A 7561-nucleotide genomic window follows, 5' to 3' on the forward strand; every position below is an offset into this window, starting at 1 on the left:
ATGAAAGGAGTCGTAGTTGGGAGCTTGTACAAGCTATTAAGAAGTACAATAACAAATGAACTGAATTCCGTGGTTGAAGGTGAGGAAGTTCCATATCGCCTCTGGCATAGAAGATTGGGGCATTTGAGTGATAAGGGTATGAAGGTCTTGATAAAGAGGAATTTTATTCATACACTTAAAGTTGATGGATCCGAATTTTGTGAGCATTGTGTCTATGAGAAACAACATAGACAACCTTTCAAGGTCGGGAAACATACAAGCAAGTGCAAGCTTGATTACATTCACTCGGATGTATGGGGCCCTTCACCAGCTACATCTTATGGAGGTGCATTATAATTTGTTTCATTTGTTGATGTCTTCTCAAGAAAAGTATGAATCAAAACTCTCTAGTAAAAAAATGATGTGTTAGGTGCATTTAAGAATTTTAAAATCGAAATTGAAAAATCTACAGGGCATCACATTAAAGTTCTTCAGACCGATAATGGTAGAGAGTTTGTGTCAAAGGAGTTGGAAAATATTTGTAAGGCCGAGGGAATTTCGAGGCATTACACAAACGCCTACAATCCTCAACAAAATGGTGTGGCCGTGCAGATGAATCGTACTTTGATGGATCGTGCATGTTAAGCAGTGATGGCCTAGGACAAGAATTATGGGCAGAAGCCGTATCAATGACTTGTTACCTTATCAACTGATCACCTTCGGTAGCATTGAGAAACAAAACTCCTAATGAGGTATGGTATGAAACTCCAAGTGACTACGCCGATTTAAATTTTTTTGGTTGTGATGCATATGCACTTGTTCCAAGTTGCCAAAGAAACAAATTGGATCCAAGGTCAAAGAAGTGCATTGTTGCGGGTTATAGAAAAAGTGTGAAGGGGTACCGGTTATGGGATCCAAGTACCCGAAAAATAATCACTAGTCGTGATGTGCACTTTGATGAATCCAAGGTATTGGCAAAAGGGATGATGATAAATGACAATGGTAAAAAAGTGCAACAAGAGAGCCAATAATTTCAAAGCAATCCCGAAATACTTCCACCGAGTACAACTATGCCTTATGAGAATATTTCCCCATTGATCATAGTGACGCGCATGAAGAGTTAGCAAGTCAAGATGAAGAACCACATGGACATCATGATGAAGTTGGGCCTTTGGCACAAAGGGTTCTACTAGAGAAACTCGTGCACTTGGGTGGCACAAAGATTATATGGATCCAAATATTTTGGATGTTTTGATAGCCGAAAATGAAGAGCCAACATCATTTCGTGAAGCTATTGATAGCAATGATACCGAACATTGGAAGAGAGCTATGGAAGATGAGATATTAGCCCTTCAAAGAAATAAGACTTGGGATTTGGTGGAGCTACCAAAAGGTAGAAAGGCCGTTGGCTGTAAATGGGTATGCAAGATAAAGAAGGGGCTTGATGGCAAGCTTGAAAGACATAGGGAGAGATTGGTGGCAAAAAGTTGGGATTGACTTTGATGAAATTTTTGCACCGGTTGTCAAGTTAGTCTAAATTCGCTTTGTGCTTGGGTTAGTTGCTATGCATGATTTAGAGCTTGAGCAAATGGATGTGAAGTCGGCTTTCTTGCATGGAGAACTTGAAGAGGAGGTATACATGCAACGACTGGAAGGCTTCATAGGTAAGGGCAAAGAAGGACTTGTGTGCAAGTTGAAGAAGTCCTTGTATGGGCTCAAGCAAACATCAAGACAATGGTATAGAACATTTGATATGTTCATGATAAGCCTTGGGTACACAAGAAGAAAGTATGACCATTGCATCTATTTAAAGTTCTTTGATGATGGTACATACTTGATTTTAGTCTTATATGTGGATGACATGTTTTTGGTGTACAAAGATAAGGCAAAAGTTGATGAGCTCAAGACTTCTTTGAGTAAAAGATTTGAGATGAAAGATCTCGGGCCAGCAAGGCAAATCCTTGGGACTGAAATTGAAAGGGATAAACAAAATGGAAATTTGTCATTATCTCAAAAGGGTTCCATCGAAAAGGTGCTTAAAAATTTGGCATGAAAAATGCCAAGCCGGTGAAGACACCTTTAACACCTCACTTCAAATTGTCTTCAATGCAAAGTCCGAAGACGGAAGAGAAGAAGAAGCATGGCTAAAGTTCCTTATGCAAATGCGATTGGAAGTTTTATGTTTGCCATGGTTTATACAAGACCGGATATCGTGTATGCGGTTGGTGTTCTGAGTCTTTTTATGGCAAACCCCGGAAAGGTTCATTGGGAAGAAACAGAAAGGGTGCTTCGGTACTTAAGAGGTACAACTAGTTATGCAATCACATCTGGTAAGGACTCAATTCATATGCAAGGTTTTGTGGATGTGAATTTTGCCGGTGATCTTGATAGAGGTAGGTCGACTACCGCATTTGTTTTTCGATTTGCAAATAGATTGGTAAGTTGGATGTCAAGGCTTCAAGACACGGTAGCATTGTCAACTACCGAAGCTGAGTTCATGGCAGCAACGGAGGCATCAAAAGAAGTCGTGTGGCTTCAAATGATTAATGGGTGAGATGGGCATTGTATGCAAGCCCATAGAACTATTTTGTGGCAATATGAGTGCTATCCATTTGGCCAAGAACCCGATTCACTACAGGAGGTCAAGGCACATATTGGTTCAATATCATTATATCCGGCAAGTTGTTAAAGATGGAAGAGTTCGATTGGTCAAGATCAAGACCGAAGACAACCTTGTGGATACGCTTATGAAGCCCATCCAAGTAGAGAAGTTAGAATGAAGTCTAACCTCTCTAGGTTTCAAGAAATGAAGGAAGTGAGGGGTTGGCAAGGCAAGGGTATGATTTTGCATCAAGGTGGAGATTGTTGGGGTGTGATGCTAAATCAACCCCTATAGTATTCACCCTTTTGATAAAGGGCATTCTATCAATAATATATGCCTTTTGGTAAAGGCCTTTAAAAGAGGTTATAAAGAGATAGAGTAAAACGTGGGTGAGTGAGGAAGGAAGGAAACCTTGTAGTGAGTAAAGATTGGGGTTGGAAATTGAGGGTTTTGCAACAAAACCCTGGCCCCACCATTTGAGGCTCATCTTGAGCCATTTTTTGGCCATTTCTTTGCGGCATCGATGAGTCGAAAGAGTTCATTGTAGGTGGTTTTATGGCAGGAAGTTCTTTGTTTGAGCATTCCTTGTATGGGGTAACTTTGTATAACCTCAGCCTTCTAATATTTCCTCTTGATAGTGAATACACTTTTGCCGTCTTGCCCGTGGACGTAGCCCATCTTGGGTGAACCGCGTATATGTGCGTGTCTCTCTCTACTTTCATTTGTGTTGTGCTTTGATCATTTCCCTTATTGCTTGTTTTATTGGTCTTACATTTTTTCCAATTATATTGCACTTGTTATTGCATCTTGGGCATGTTATTTGAGTGTTTAAATCATTGTGGCACATCTAGTGGGATTTGAGATATCTTAATTTGCTCAAAAAGGGGTGATTGCGTTTTCCCGATTTCTCAACAAAATCCACTCGTGGGTTCCAACCCCTGGGACACAATAACGAGTACTTTAGACCTTGTCACTACATGACCCATTTGTTTACGAAAAATTGTTTCATGCGGGCTGGACGGCATTTCTACATTTGCAGTCCAGAAAGTGAAAAGCATCCATCTTAAAGATGGATGCAAGTAGGTGTTCCATTTAAAAACAATGGAAACTAATTGTCCAAATGTTTTTTTATTAGAATTATTACTTTTTATTTTTAAAATTTATTTATTTATTCATATTCATGATTTCCATATTAAAGATTACATGTTCTTAAAAATTAAGTCTTAAAATCCATCTCAAAAATAGATTTATAAAGAGGATCAAATTTCTACATATGCGGGCTTGGCCGCATAGAAACCGGTAATGTTGCACAACCATTTGGAAGACAGAAATGCAACATCAATGAGAAAAGAACTAAAAAACCTTGGCGTGGAAAGTAACAACCCCTACTCATTCCGGAAGCTCTCTCTCTCTCTCTCTCTCGTACAGTTGAAACGACCAATCTCTTTTATTATCATCATTTATTTTTGATAGCCTGATTTTTGTATCGAATGAGCAGCAAAGGGTATTTGTTTCATAAGGGGGAATTGTATCATTATGCAGGTGCTTGAATAACATGGCGAGCTCATATAAATATCTTGCGGCATGTAATCGGAACTGTCCATAACCTTCAATTGGCTGTTGGAATGAGTGTTTCAAAACCTAGATTGGTGGAGCAGACCGTTCAACCACAGTTCCATACCATTTAATTGATCATCTACAGAGGGTCTAGATTAGTCTAAATCATTGATCTAAAAAAGGTTAAAAAAATAACAAAAATTAATGTAGGGGTTTATAGGGTGGGGACACAAAGGGGACGAAATGTTAAATAAACTAAAAAAAGAAACAAATATAAGAGGGGTTTATAGGGTGGGGACACAAAGGGGACGAAATGTTAAATAAACTAAAAAAATAAACAAATATAAGAGGGGTTTTAGAGAGAAAATGGCAATGACCCATACCATTTCAGAACTGGTTTTGTCTTAATTGATTCTCATCTAAATCGATGATGTGGATTGGAAATTGTTGAGTTTTAAAACACTGGTTAGGATAAAGTATGGCTCTTCTCAAGCCGACATTATGGTGATTGGGTGGTGGAGCCTGTTTGAACGAAAACTAATTTTTTCTTTTTTCTAGTTAGCTTGTGTTTTGGAGGGACCCTATGGTAGGATCTGATCCTGGGTAAAACTGAGGACCATATTGAGTGCACTAACCATGTAGGCCTCTACTTGATTGATGCGTTTGGAAGAAAACTGGGGATATGGTTTATAATTTTATACACAATCTGACATTTTCGAAGTTATTCAGGCCTAGGCAGCTTTGACAATCTTATCTGTTGGAAAAATACTAGGGCTACGCTCCATACAAGTTATCTGGAAATTTTCATTGCAGATTAGCTAGGTAGAAGGTTCTATGCTTCTGGGGGAGCGTTTTCTCCGTTCACTCTTTCAGGCAAAACCCAATCTGCGAGTAGTTTTAGCCCCAATTTATGGGGATGCAATCTCTTCAGCTTAGTGATCAACCTCCTTAGTAGCTTTTTCTGGGGAGTAAAATGCATAGTACTGAGACTCCAGTGAAGGTAGTTACTGTTCTTTCTTGAAAAATATAGGTGACAACAAACAGCTTTGAAAGATCTGTATTGTGTGAATCATTGTCTTTTTATCTTTTTCTAGGCTAGATTAGTTTCATTTTGTCATTTTTTTCAAATTTCCCTCTCTTCATTGGATTATGATGATTTATATTCGATGCCATGGAGAAGCACTCAGAACATAAATAAATAAATCATAGGACAAAGAAGATTAACACTACTAAAAAGATAATAACCGATTATTCACGGTTTGCTTCTTAAATTATTGCCGTTCACTCAGAACATTAATAAACAAATCATAGGAGAAAGTAGATTAACACTACTAAAAAGATAATAACCGATTATTCAGCTTCTTAAATTATTTCCGTTCACTTATTCTTTTTGAGAATTTTTTTTTTTGAAGAACCATCCACCAAATGATATACTACTAACCAAAATTAAAAAGGGGTACTCTATTAAACCACAGCTAAAATATCAACTATTTAAACTTTCACCCCTTTATCAGACACTTAAATTAAGAGAAAAGCCCATCCACGTACTACTTAAATTAAGAAAATTATTTAGAAGATTTAGTTGGTTATGAAAAACATTGAAAGAGAGACCATAAGGGAGATAAAGAGAGAAAATCAAGGAGATAAATAGGCTAAAGGGAGAGAGAGGTACATATGAGGGTGAGAGTATGTACCTATTTTAATACAGAAGATAATATTTAAGAGAAAAAGATGTTTATGTACTATGTTTAGGTTAAGAGACGTTGGTACATGTGTGTGGCCATAGGGCCTCTAAACCTACAATATTTTTCTCTCTTATAATTTAATACTTATCACTAAAAAATGGAGGCTTTTTAGAGAGAGAAAGTGCCATTATTTAACTGCTAGAAAGTAATGCCATTATTTAACTGCTAGAAAGTAACCACCCACTTCTTAAGATTACAGGGCCACGTTTTCTCAGAGGTTTCAAGAGGATGCCACGTTTTCTCAAAGGTTTTAGGAAGAAGCGAAACGTTAGAGAACGGCCTCTTCCATTCCTCTTTAAGAAGGGTTTCATGGGCATTTAGAGGTACACAGAAATTTACAAAGTTCTCACAGTTCTGGTAAAAGCCTGATCGATATCGATAAACTAAAGACACTGCCCTTAATCCTGGGAGTGGGTCCATCTCTTCCCTCAAGTTTTTGTGTGGTGGGCTCATAACCTACATGTCCCAATTTGTTTTTAGTATTTTATATATATATATATATATATATATATATATATATATATATATATATATTTTCTAAGTTTAAGTTACAGTAACTTTGATATTGTGCTTTGTCATTCACGTATATCTTGCTGTAAATTTTTTTTCTAACCTTAAATTTAATAGCCTGAATTTATTTATTTATTATAAATTTCTCTCTCTTAATTTATTGCTCCTCATTTATGATTCAGTATTTGTTTTTACTGGTATTGTTGGTTCTGAAATATTTTCTCTTTGTAAATTCTTTTGCCATTTTTCTCTCTATAGGTTGCGTTTGGCTTACGTGATCATAATGTACTTGGATGAGTGCTCTGTTTAATCTTTTGTAGAGAAAAGTTAAAGAGATAGAGACGCTAAAAGAATCATCAAAAGAATAGGAAGAGAGAAAAAATAAGTTTAAGGTTGTAGTAGAAGAGTTATCTTAACTTAGCATATGCCTCAATATTAGGCTCTCTCTACGCCTCAATATTAGGCTCTCTCTCTAGAGTAGAACAAATCGTGTAGTTATTTTTTCTCAGATCAAGTTGCTGATACAGTACATACGTGAGCCCACAGAAAATAAGGCTAATAATTTTTCTATCTATTTTTTAATAAAATTAATAATAATAATAATAGTAATTTGTAAAGACTGTACAAAAAAAAAAAAAAAAAAAGTTCTTCTACTCTATGCAAGGTAGCTGAGCATCTAAATTTACGTATTGTTACATACTTTTTTTATTGACCATGGACGCCTGAAAATCAGATGGCTGACATTTTCTTTTTTCCATCTTTTTGTTATTGAAAATTAATGCATATTATTATTATTATTATTATTATTGAATCTTATTATGCATAGGCCAATTCTATTGGGGTAAAGGCTTACATATCAATTGCATATATTTATTTTTTTGTGACCTATAATTTAGAGATTTTCGACATATTTTATTTGCATAATAATTGTCACTGCATTGCATAATTATCCTATGCTTTGTTCTCTTTAAGTTAGAAAATTTCATGATCTTGATTTTGAGAATTTTCCTTTTTTTTTTTTTTGATTATGCAATGCCATATTTTTTGTTGAAAAATATCAAATATCATTGTAGACTCTCTATCTTGTGCTAAGACATATTCACATATTTATGAAAATTATTCTTATGCAAGATTTGACATAAAAATTAGTTGTTGCCTTACGTTATTA

The 7561-nt window shown here is 36.1% G+C and overlaps 1 pseudogene; it reads left to right on the plus strand.

Moving 5' to 3' along the window:
• Positions 1-2119: 2119 nt before the first annotated feature.
• Positions 2120-2759, plus strand: LOC148782909 (secreted RxLR effector protein 161 pseudogene; annotated as a pseudogene).
• Positions 2760-7561: the final 4802 nt, after the last annotated feature.

Source organism: Amborella trichopoda, chromosome 3, assembly GCF_054954075.1.
Source record: "Amborella trichopoda isolate Santa Cruz 75 chromosome 3, AtrichopodaSantaCruz75HAP2 v2.0, whole genome shotgun sequence".
Taxonomy (NCBI): Eukaryota; Viridiplantae; Streptophyta; class Magnoliopsida; order Amborellales; family Amborellaceae; genus Amborella; species Amborella trichopoda.